A 12,610-nucleotide genomic window follows, 5' to 3' on the forward strand; every position below is an offset into this window, starting at 1 on the left:
GAGCTCTCAATGAAGGGACAAGCACAAGGGGTGATCAGATGTGAACAGGCCTGCTGCCAGGTTTCTAAACCAACACCTTCTTTAATCGTGTGGGCGTAAGGACTTCTTGGGTATCTGCTTAAGACGTATACTTTTGGTGAGAGATGAGCCTTGGGCACATAAGAGAGCCATACCATGGTCATGGCCAGGATCTGGAGCGTGGCACCTTTGGGAGATCCTTCCCTCCCTTCTGCAGATGTCCTGTCAAGCAACTTTTTGAAAGAGGAAAAGAGAAATGGTAAAAAGCATTTTGACTCCTACTGCACGTGCATGCTCTTCTTATTTTCCCCTCCCTTCTTCAGAACATGGTGTCAGGAAAAGCAACTTGTTCAGTTCACAGCCCTGAAACCCTTGGAGATGCAAGGCCAGGTGTTTCCCTTAGTATTAAGATCTGCTTAAATATCACACTTAAGCAGTACATAATTATCAAGATTTAAGGTTTGCCTCCTGAAGTCAATTGGTTCCATAGCAGACCCCGACAAATTAATATTATTTTTTTTTTTACTGAATGAGAGTGTGAAATCATTTTAACAGGTTCCTTTTTGAAAACCTTGAAAACTGTAAAAGAAATAGATTTATAATGTATCGGCTCTGTTCTGTTGCACCTGAAGTTGTCCAGCACAAAGTGCACGATTTAGACTTGGGGAAAAAAAATAAATCAATCTGTGAATCAGTGATTGCAATACAGGGGCTATCAACCATCAAGAGGCTCCGTTAAATCTCTGCTGAGCTGTGCTCTCTCAAAACTGTGTGTTTGTGGGGGGAAGAAAAAGAAGAATAAAAGGAAATCAGAGAAATTTGGGGGTTTTAATTTTTGGAAAAATCATTTTTTTTGCTAAGAGAACTTTTATTGTCTCTGCTGTAAAATAAAGCAATGATGGGGTCCTGCTGTGCCTCAGGCTGTCCGCTTAAAATAAAGGAAGGGCTAAAAAGATGGACCATCTGGAAGCCTGTGCAGAAGGAGCGTGCCACTGCAGTTTGATGTGGAGGAGCGTCCTTTGGATGTATTTTTGAACACCGATCAATCCACTAAGGGCTTTTTTTTTGTTTTGGTTTGGTTTCGTTTGGCTTATTTTGGTGTTGAGTTGATGGCAGCTTCGTGTTCTAGTCCCAGTAGCTTCCATCCTACTTCATGGTGGGCTGAAAGGGAATGCCGGCACATGGTATTTCTCCCTAAAAGCCGCTTACCTCCTCCTGCTATGACTACTACCAAAACCATCTCTGTGGAGAACGGAGGCTGAAGGAAATGCATTTTCTCTTGGGTTTGGGTTTTTATTTTGGTGTTGTTTCCCTGTCTGGTTTCCTCCGTAACCAGGACGGCACTTTGCATAGCTGGTTTCACTGTTGTGATGAGTGCCAGTTGCGCTTCCTCTCCCATGCAGGGGGTGATGGACGGTCTCGCCCTCACCTTCCCTTCCCTCCGCTGTGCAGGGGTGGCAGTGGGCACTGCTGTAGCAGGGTTTTTTTTCTCAGTTTTTGGGCTGAAACTGCTGCCAGGAGTGGGGATTGACTGCCGGGTCTGCCGTCTCCAAACTTTTTTGATCATGCAGCCCTACCTGCAAAAAATTTTTGAGTACGCACCTCCAATGTATGTGTATATAGTTATTTATAAATTACATGCACATGCTACTGATATTCTAATATTTCTTCCTGCAACCCAGTGGGTCATCTTGCGCATCCCACTTTGGAGCTCACTGCTCTGGGCGGTGAAAGCACGAGGGGAGCCAGGAGGCTGGCGACACAAACTTGGCCAGATCTCCTGTTTACCAGGGTACAGTAAGGTCTTCCTCCTCTTCCCAGTTTTCTTGAGAGGCCTGGCTCCTGTGACACCACAGCGCGGACTGGGAATTTTTCCATTTTGTTGGATTTTTCAGGACTTAACGCATTACTTAGCAGGCTTGGCTTCAATGCTGCTTCTGAGGTGAGCAGAAGTCTGCTCCTGTTCCTGGAAAAAGGGATGCAGCATGCAGCATTCCTCTTCTTAGGTTGTGTGCTCAGATGTTCGAGTCTCAGCTCTGCAGGTGATGATGCGTATTTGACTTACTTAACCTGCACATTTGACTGAGCCCATGCAAGGTGCTCTGTCGCTCTTGGTTAAAGGACTGCTCAGACGTAAAGATGTAGAGCCTTGTGGTCACAAGCATCTGTAGGCAACAAGGTAGCTCTTTTGTTTTAAGAAATGTTGGGCAAATCTGTTTTTTTTTTTTTTAATTTTTATTTTCAGTGGAAGTTTTCATGACACAAGCAAGATCAACTTCACCTCCTAAAAGAAACCCTCAATGCTCCATCTACCTTTCATGAGGAAGATTCTTGGGGGTTTTGGGTGGTGGTGGAGAGGGACATTTGAAAGCTGGTGCAATTTTTCAAAGGGGACAAGTGTAGGCACTTTTCCTCCTCTCAACATGGCCCATGTAGAAAGCGTTGAAGGACTAAAGGACATCACAATGTCACGGACATTTGTGCCATTAACTGCTGTTGTTTTCATCAGCCATATGTACAGCTGCGTTCTTTTTATAGTGCCGCATATGGCACTATCATAATTTAATTTTTCATAATAATTGATCTGACCTGTATCATTCTGTTCACTTTAGCAGAGCTAATTCAAACAGATTGAGATTAGGACTAAAAATATGGTCTGGTTAGCAGAGGAACCATAAAAAGCCTGACTTCATAGCAATGATGATGCACAATCTGTTTTGCCCAGTCCAGTTTGTACTATTTATACATAGCATGTGGTCAAGGCTGATACCAGTTGGTTTTTTTCCAATTGTGTCTTCCATACGATGTGATATGGGAGGAGCAGGTGGATGCCTCTGTCCATGTTAACGTCATCGCTCACTCCAGCGAGGCTGGCAGGTCTAGGACTCTGCGGTTGGTGACTCTGTCCATGTTGTATGGAAAACATGCGTGCAAGGGATTAGAGCTGCAATGTCCCATCCCTTGATGGTGGGATGCTAAAGGCTCTTGTAACATCTGCCTAGCTTCATACAGCAAACTATGGAAGTATCGATGAAGAAAAAAGCTGGAATTGGTGAGCTGAGTCTGGCCTTGTATTTAGAGGAAAAAACCCCACCTTTGGTAGTCTCTGAATCTCCCCTTGCTGAAGCTGGAGCTCAGCTCTTCGCTTCAGACTCTCAAATGAAGAAACGGTGGTGGTGGGCTACGGACAACCGAGAACATGAGAAACTGTCCTACAAGATTAGGAAGCTGCGTAAATGAGCTGCAGCTACTTTCCCTACCAGTGCTCTCAGCTGCAGCTGAGAATCTAGACCAGACTTTATTTTTGGCAAGGGGGAAAAATAAATCTCGTTTGATACTGCGCAAAAAATGAAAGTAAATGCTGAGCCCTGTGCCTTGAGCAAGGATCTCTTCTGCTGTATAGCAGCAGTGTTTTAGAGATGAAGTCCACTTACTTTGATCGCTGATGGAAAAAAAAAAAGACATAAAAGGGATTTATTGTGAAATAATGGATCTGATCCCTAGTAATCCTTTCCCTGGGATTAAACTTGGAATATTATTTTTGTGATTTCTGGAATTAGACTATGCTGGCGTAACAAACCAAAGCATGTGAGTTTCACTGGAGGATGAGGTTGAGCTGTGAACAGAGCTGAGTGAATTACTTGCACAGAACAAAGCAGCTGATGAACTCACAGTTCTATTTTTGATTACGCAAGATCTACAGGCAAGCATAAAACCAGCAAAAATCCCCCAAACCCAACCCAAAGCAGAAAAGACCCCAGACCCTCTCTTCTTCACCGTTGAAAGCACACTTGAGCCATTGCGATCTCGGAGGACTATTGGTTAAATCTTCTTTTTTTGAGTATTTTTCTGCTTATGGGAATTACAAGTTGTATCTGCTTCTGTTGGTATGACAGGAGACATGAGACATAAAATGTCAGCGCAAGCTTGCCTGGTGCAGATACTTGTGTATGGCCACAATGCTTTACACAGAGATTTGGGAAGCCTGGGTTTCTCTGCCTGCACGATGCCCACATTCACAAGACTCAGGTCTCTCAACACGTGGAAAATTTGGTCCAATATGCGCTGGGAACTCTTCCTGAGCTGTTATTTTTATGGGCGTATTAAAAGAAAATCGGTACAAAACGTGCCGTGAAACCTTTTGCGTGTAACTTCGAGGTCCCAAATCTTTCGCAGAAAGCTACGCCAAGGAACTTGTCCGGTTTCCTTGCCAAGTTTCAACTTTCCACACTCAAGGTGGGGCATAGATGGCTTTTAAACAGGGGAAAAGTTCTTCTGTGTTATGCTTTGAAACAGCTGATCTTTTTTTTTTAAAAAAAGAAACAAAACAAAACAACCCAAAAGCTGTGGGACAGAGAGCAAGCTATGAAAAGGGAAAAATATTCATTGGCTGCCCCATTCCTGGTTTTGCTGCCTCGATTCTGGTTGCAAAGGTCACTTCTGCCATCGAACTTTGACCAAGCTCCCAACCTCATCCTAACCACGGGACCTTCCATCCTGGTGTGGTGTAAAAAGCATGGGTGAAGGAGAAGCAAGGAAATGAGCCCTGGAAACTCCCTTGGGAGCCGGGGCCACACTGATCTGGTGTCCTGCGCCAGCTGTATCTCCAGGGTCTTGGTGGCGATCTCCAGTTGTCGCACTGCTGCATTGCTAGCGGTATCTCTTCTGGGAGCTGTGGAGTGCCCAAGCCAAATGAGAAGAATCCCAAGCATTACCTTGTCTGAGAAAGCGTCACCTCCTGGAAGCACTAGGGGTAAGGACTGCTATGCCGTCTCTCTGGGTTTGGGAAACTCATAGAGCGCTTGAATTGCCATTGAAACTTTTGCTGCTTAGCATGGGGATCCCTACCAAAAAAAAACTTGTAAGGACTTCTTGAAACTGCGTAAGGCATGCTGTGTAATCTCCTAGGAAGCAGCCAGTGACTACAGCCCATTTTCCAAAGGTAAAATGGTCTCGTGTTTCCTTTGGGGGATAAAAAAATGTGTTAATCCTTTCCGTTTTTGGTTCAGAGCGAGCGAGCTACTTTTCCTAGCAGCAACGTATATTGAAGGGTTACAAGCGGTGCATGAGGAGCCTGGAATAAATCCTGCTTGGCTGATGTTCAGAAGCCTTTCTTGAGTACACTGTGTCTGATGATGGCTGCTGACAGCCTTGTACACAGCGTACAGCAGACGCCGCTCCAGTATAGCGCAGCCGCATGCCACCTGGCAGAACCCTGGCTGTAAACTGCTGAGATCCAAAGACTGGCGTGAGAGTTTCCCCCCTTGAAATCCTTATAGAAGCGGCAGGAGGGGCGATTCAGAGGCACAGCCTCCTGCTTTGGGGTGAGTGTGTTTCTGCCTGTGTCCTGTCTGTGGCCGGTTATGCAGAGCATAACCCCGGTTATGGGTAGCTTTGCCCATAGGTACCGCTGGTGGAGGAAGGGGCGCCCAGCGGGATCTCCAAGCCCTCGTTACAAGTCTCCGTGGTGCTCCGGACCTGCCGGTGCACCGCTCTGCTTTCATCCATGCAGTTTGCAATGCCTGATGCTGCTTCCTTCCCTTTCAGCCACATTGGGGAACGTCACCCAGACTTCTCATTTTTCTACTGTGAAATTTTGCTGTTGAGTATTTCCTGGCCCTTCCTTGTTGCCTGTGCCTTTTATCCCCCTACCTCCCATGCATGCCCTCAGAGAGAGCGCACCCTCAGCGGCTTTGTGGACAATGCAGAACTAGGGGGAGTGGCTGACCTGCTGAGGAGCAGAGCACCGGTCCAGAGGGACCTCGAGAAACTTGGGGATTCGGCCAACAGAAACTTCCTGAAACTCAGCAGCTAGATGTGCAAAGTCCTGCACTGGAGGCAGGAAACCCCCATTGCATAGATCCAAACTGGAAATGAACTGGCTGAGCAGCTCTCCTGGAAAGGACCTAGGAATTACAGCAGATGCTGCATTGAATATGACGCAAGGTCATATTCATTCTCCCATATTCATTCTCTCACCACCAAGGCGGGAAACCATATCCTGGACTACCTTAGGCACAGCAGGGGCAGGAGATCAAAGGATGCTGTTATCCCCTCTATTCAGTGCTGAGGAAGTCACATCTGAATACTGTGTCCAGTCTTGGGCATCACCCACAGAGATGGTGCTTGGAGTAAATATGCGGAGCTCTTTGCCAGAAGATGCAGAAGGTGCTCACGGTTCCCATGGGCTCAAAAAGAGAGAGACAGATCTGCTGGGAACACATTCACGGAAGAAAAGTCTGCATGGAAAACCACCAATTATGTTGATACCACCTCTAATCGGTGAAGGACCTGAGTTCCAAATTGCTGGAGCCTGGCAGAGCTTTCTGGGCATGTATAGCTATGTGCTTGCGCTGTTCTTCAGTGATAAGTATGTGTTAGTGACTGCTGCTGAAGGCATGGTAAGGATACAGGTTTGAGCTGCAGTGACTGTTTTGCCCTTCTGCGTGTTCCTGGGAAGTCCTTCTTTAGTGAGAAGCTTGGCAGATGGATTGAAATGTGCCCAGGTTTGGAGAAAACTCAGAGGAGCTGTTGGAGGTGGAGCTTGGGATAGCGTGCAGGAAAAACAGGATAGACGATTTTTGCCGCATGGCCAGTTCTCGCACTTGGCAGGGCTGGGAGAAGAGCTGCTTTGAAGAATTTCCTTCAAGATCTCTCCCCTTGGATCTCCTTGGAAGTCAAATTCTAATTTGGTGGATGTGAATGTGATTTGTTCCTCCTGGTCTCCTGGCTCAGTAGAGAACAGCATGGCCATTGTGCCTGTAGGCATCCTTGAGTTGGCTTCATTGCCTATTCTCTTATGGTCCTGTGTTGGTTAAACCTACGACCTTTTGTGCTTTTCCCTCAAAGGTGCCAGAGTGCAAAATGCACAAGCAGCCTTCCTGGAGCATCACCCTGTCTCTGGGGAACCCCTTTCTCTTTAGATGCCAGAGCCAGGTTCCTTCATCTTCCCCCCACTTGTGTTTCTTTTCTGCAATGGCATTAGCTGTCACTGGTAAAAACATGAATGTGCCAGGGACAACATTTTTCTTTTGCAAAACAGACCCAGTGCTCTTTCACAAAATTTGCTTCTTAACCTGAGCAGGAGGCCTGCCACCAGTGCCCCTTAAATTAGCACGCTCAGAGGAGAGGTTTTGGGAGACATCCCGATTTGGCTGAGATCAGCAAGAGAAATGCTTGTTGTCTTTACCGGGAAGTCTCTGTTACCGCAGTCTTGCTGCACAGATCTTTCAACCATCCGAATTTGCTTCAGCGACGTGGGCACTGACTCTGCAAGCTGATCTTCTGACCAGAGGTGAGAGGACCAAAGAGCAGGAGGCGGTTGTCTGCAGGTCTCAGAGAATAAGCGCTGGGTTCTTTCCTGTCCATCAGCCTTCTTTTTTTTTCCCTTTTGGTAGCGGGTGGTGGTTCTCAAAGATAAACACAGCTTATTTATTTAGAGAATTCTTGTTTAAAAAAAAAGAAAAGGAATGGGAAGAAAAAGCAAACAGCAAGTACTGCCTTTCAAATGTCTGTGTTATCAAATATTTGGAAGTTCGGGGCCTGAAAGTAAGGGATGGAGCCACAAGTTTCCATTAGCAGACACAGTTTGATGAACAAACGCACATGCTAAGAGCTGAGTAACCCCGGGGCAGTGCCAAACTCCCCTTGTGCCTCTATTTTATCCACAAAGATATTGTTTTTTCCAACCTTCATTTAATTTCTAGATTTGAACTCTTTGATCCAAAATTCCCTATCAGCAGGGTGCTGATGCTTGGGAAGTTTGCTGGACCTGATGAATTAGTAGCATACCTGCACTAGAGATTTGTGCCAATATAAGTTACACCTGTAACAAAGGATCAGCAGCTCATGGTTTGGGATGTCTGGAGAAAAGACCACACAACTGTTTTTCCCCAAGGGCATCGGTCTCTACAGGAAGGCAAAGCCCACCCTTGCCTTCAACTCAGGCAGTACGAGTAGAGGAAAAGCACATTTGTCTGTTGGGGAGGATCATATGGGCTTCATATTTTGATGGTGAACTTCTTCCAGCTTCCCAACCTGGTATCCTACTCTTCTAATACATTTTTTTCCATGGAGGTTGTGCCTGGCACCTAAGATTGGTTCTAGTCTAGACTCACAGTGACAACCTAGTGACACAACAGATGTGACTTACCATGTCCATCATGACTTTTGCATGAAGAAAAAGGGCACTGTAATTAGAGAATCTGGGTTCCTACTGGGTGGAAGGAGACAATGGTGGCATTTGCAAATCATACCATGTTTTGTTTATGCTGTCTGAATACCTGTGCGTGCAATTTTTGAGTAGCTGGGAAGAAGTTAGTCTTGGTACAGTGTATGTATGGTGCGGCCCCACGTTGGTCCCTTAGCCCACCAGTATGCAGTCCTTCCATGTACCTGGGAGAGAGAGGAGGCTCTCTTTTACAGCGGGTGCTGAATATCCAACCAGTGAGAGCATGCACAGGTGGAGGTCTTCAAGTTCACTTTTAATGTTAGGTTTCTTGTTGCAAGCATGCTCGAGAATGAACATATGGAAGACTTGACTAAAACAGGGCAGAATCTTGATATGAATGATGTGGGTACAAGAGACCATAGAAACTGTAGAAAAGCTGAATCTGGGGAAATACCCTCTGCTGTTGAGAAAAGCTTAGCAAAGACATTTCCAGGTCAACAGTACTGTTTTCCTGAAACATTTCTACTGCTTTGTTTCAAAGCATTGTGCTGTAAAACAAAAATCAAAACTCAGTTAACTTTTTTAGCTTGTCAGTGCATGCAGCAAGTTCATGCAAGGGGAATAAGGATCCCCCTCTCCTCCCTGAGGACCTGCTCCCCTGTCTGGGTGCCTCTTCTCTGTTCCTGCCTGTGCCATGGTCAGGGGCTTTTCTCAGACCTTCTCAGACTCCCCATGGCCATACCAAACATTCCCAGCTCCCTCTCATCAACTTGTAGGTTGGTGGCTCCAAGCCCTAAGCAGTTTGGTAGAAGGTTGTCTTCAGCAATCCTTCTGCCACCTTGGGTTTCTGCTCCACAGAATCAATACAGGGCTCACTGCATGCAAAGATACACATGTCATGATGCTAACACTTACTAGCTCCAGCCCTACCAGCAAAAAGACATCCGTGACGTGCATTTGATTGCTTCTTTTTGCCTTGGAAGCAAAGGAGCATTTCTCCTTCCTGCAATGGACCTCGTGCTCCCCAAGTGCTGCCTTGGGGAGGCAGCTTGGGAGGTGAAATCTTTTTCTCCCCGTGGGCAGGGTTAGGCTTCTGGTTATAGTCACGCAAATCTCTCTGTACTGTTTCAGCAATGCCCCCGTGCAGCAGCTGTGATGAGCTCTCCGGCTGGTGTCTCCTTTGTGCGTGCCTGAGCTTTGGTGTTTGCCAGCCATGCTAAATGTGGTTAGCAGCACAGAAACTCAGTGGTGTCTCTCAAATTTACCGTTTATCACAAGTACGATTTCAAGCACTTCCAGATAATTGTGGTTTCTGCCTGTCTAGGTGATGTTTCAGCCAATCGTGTTGTGGAGAAAGACACTGTGTTTTGAAACTGGCTCAGTCTTGCTTGTCTTCTGATTTGTGGGTCTCGGAAACGCCTTTTTTATTGCTCCCTTCTCTCTTCCTAACAGACACAATGTTAGCTGTCGTGCTTCATGAGTTGCGGTTGATGACCGCTGCTGGATTTGTCTGCTTTTCTCTCTTTCTGTTTTAAGTGTATCCTGCTTAAGTGTATCCTTACAGGTGCTTCACTTACCTCTGACGAGCCCCTGGCCCCTCTCCTTTCTTTGCCACTCCCTGAATGAAGAACTGGTGTTCATCTGTTTTCCTTCTCTAGTTCTAAGTGATTCGAAGGAGTCATGCACATGTGCTTGGCTGGACTCCAGATACTGCCTCTTTCCTGCCCAAGAGGTTAAAAATAAAACCAAAACACCCCAAACACACAAGCAACAGTTGAGTATGAGCCTAGGGCCTCGTCAAACTTGGGAGCCATAGCTTGACGTCCAAAGCAGTGAGACTGATCTGATTTTTCAGGCCCACGGTTTTGTCCCCATGCCATGCCCCGTGTCCGGTTTGTAGTTTACACTGAGGTCTCAAAACTTTTTTCCCTCTTTTGACAAACAGAGAGGATGCTGACCTGTACTTCAGCCGAGTGTCCATCGACTCCTCTTTGGAAGCATGGTGTGCGATGTTACTGGTTCAGGCAGGCTAATTCCTTTCATTTGGCTACAGGTTTAGTCCCAGAGAGTTCCTTGGTCAGTATTTACTCTGTGTAAGCAAGGCTGAGGTGGTATTAAAGAAAGGAACAGACTGTGGGTTTGAGGCCTGCTGGCGTAACTTGCTTTTTCACTTCCTGGCAGATGTCCAAGTCCCTTGGATGTCTGTGAGACTTTTCCATGTGCTCTCATGATCCCGGGACCTTCGCACTAAGTGTCTCCAGGTTTCTGGGTAGGAGATGCTGAGGTATGGGAGGAAGGATTGGAGGTGGCCTTGAGTCAAGGCGAGTACGGATGGGATCCTGACACTAAGGGCTCTGGGCTGGGAGGAGAAGCTGCCAGTGCCATCATGAGTAGTGGATCTTAAGTCATGGTGGAAACATTTCACATGGCACTCTGAAAAAGGCAAAAGCTAAAGGCCTCAACTACTGCAAAGTTCACATCCCAAACACAGCAACCTCTGCTTGCTTTCCCTGGCAGAAGCGAGCCAGCTGGGGTTTGGCTCTCTGAATATCAGTCAGTCTTCTTCCCCATTAACTGCATTTACTGCTTGCGTACCCTGCCAAACATCCAATTTGCAGAAAGGTTTGGTGGAGGGGTAGTGAGAAGAAGGCTTTCAACTTGATAGAGACACAGGATGGCTTTTTCAGTTGGGGAAAAATGAGAACATCTCCTTGCCTTCCTCCAAGCATCTTTCCCCAATAAGGATTCCTCCTCCTCTTCTCCTTGTGTGCTTTGATTTCAGTGCACAAAACCTGATCCTTTCTACCTTCCTAAATCTTCCTCAGAGCATGGGTGTGAGTTATACTCTAGAACACCATGAGCAATCGTCCCTGAACTCAGGGGGAGACCAGATAGACTCTTGTGTCCTTCATCCAGTGGATACCTATCATATGGGCTGGATAACCACAATAAATCAGGCAACCCCATTGGAGTTCAGCTGTACGTGCAAACCCGGAGATGACAGTTTGCATCTGGAGCTCTTCCCCACTGCAGGTGTGATGTCAGTTTTGAAGTTAGTCCTAGCATGCAGGAGAGGGTTGGATACCGGAGTTTTGCCAAGAGAGCACAAGCTGCCTGCTAGGACTAACCTTTTGAGAACCTTTTTGGATGCGTAGGGTAGGCTCACTGCTTCCTGACAGCAACGGAGAGGTGGCGACGGGAATATCTATACTTTCAGAGAAGTATGTGTTAGGGCTATTTGTGGACACACCCTTGCTGAAACCAACCTGCCTCTTGTGGTTTTAGCTCTTGCAAAATATTGAGAGCTCAAATCTAGAGAAAGACTTATTTTGTTTCCAAAGAAGCCTTTATCTTTGCACTTTATTTCTACCTTCACTCGTTTGGCTTTCGGGTCTCCTCCCACACAAGACAACGGTTGCTTGGACCAAACGCAGAAAGTACTGCTTGCTGGAAGGAGAAGGAGGAGCAGAAAAATCTCAATGTTGTCCAAGGAAAAATAACACTTCAGCATCGTTATTAGACCTCTATTGTTTTCAGTATCAAAGCTCTACTTCCCTTTCACTAGATCCAGGACAAACAAAATACTATGAGCTCTATGCAGTTGCTTTGCATTCTTTCCATTCTTTTTTTTTTTTTTTTTTAATTCGTTGTGAGTCAGAATGCTGAGGTTCTTGGAGAGGCTGGAAAAAGGAGGGTGCCTAATTTCCATGGGCACACAGAGTACCAGCATCTGGACAGAGTTATAACAGGCAAAAATTAAACGTAGTGTTTATGGTTATGAAGAATCTCAGTTTCTTGACCATATGAGGCATTCACAGATTCTGTAAGAGAGAAAAAAAGGCTCAGCTTTTTATTGAAAGTGACTGTTTGATAGAAGAATAAAAACAGACCAGCAGCTGGAAACGTGTCATCAACGTTGACATCAGCTCTGCTGGCTGGAGTGAAGCTCGCTGCATCAGACCTGTGGACACATATTCAGGTCCACATACGTCATCTGATGTTCCACCTGCTCTAGAAATCCCAGGAACACATGCGCCATTTTGTTGACAAGAGAGAAGCAAAAGCACAGGGATGAAAGGGTGAATCGTGTTGGTGGATTTGTATTAACTCTGCCTTCCAGCTCAGGGTTGAAGAAGATCCTGGAGGTCCATGCCTCGGTAATTCGTCTTGCTGGGAGCACTGAGACTTTGACTGCAAAACCGGATTTAAGCTACAACTGGAGATGCCATTGCCATCAGCTAAAAGGATTTGTTTCCAAAGGAAAGGCCCAGTTGTGGCCAGTGAAAGAGATTTATGTCATAAACCAGGGTTGTCTTAACCCTGTGACCTGGGGGTTGCCAACCTTCACCACCTCTCTGCACATCTACTAATGGGTCAGGTCGAAGGTATCTGTGTGACTGACTGGTGCGATCATTGTGGCTA

The sequence above is a fragment of the Charadrius vociferus genome, unplaced genomic scaffold, assembly GCF_000708025.1.
Source record: "Charadrius vociferus isolate BGI_N301 unplaced genomic scaffold, ASM70802v2 scaffold390, whole genome shotgun sequence".
In the NCBI taxonomy this organism is placed as follows: domain Eukaryota; kingdom Metazoa; phylum Chordata; class Aves; order Charadriiformes; family Charadriidae; genus Charadrius; species Charadrius vociferus.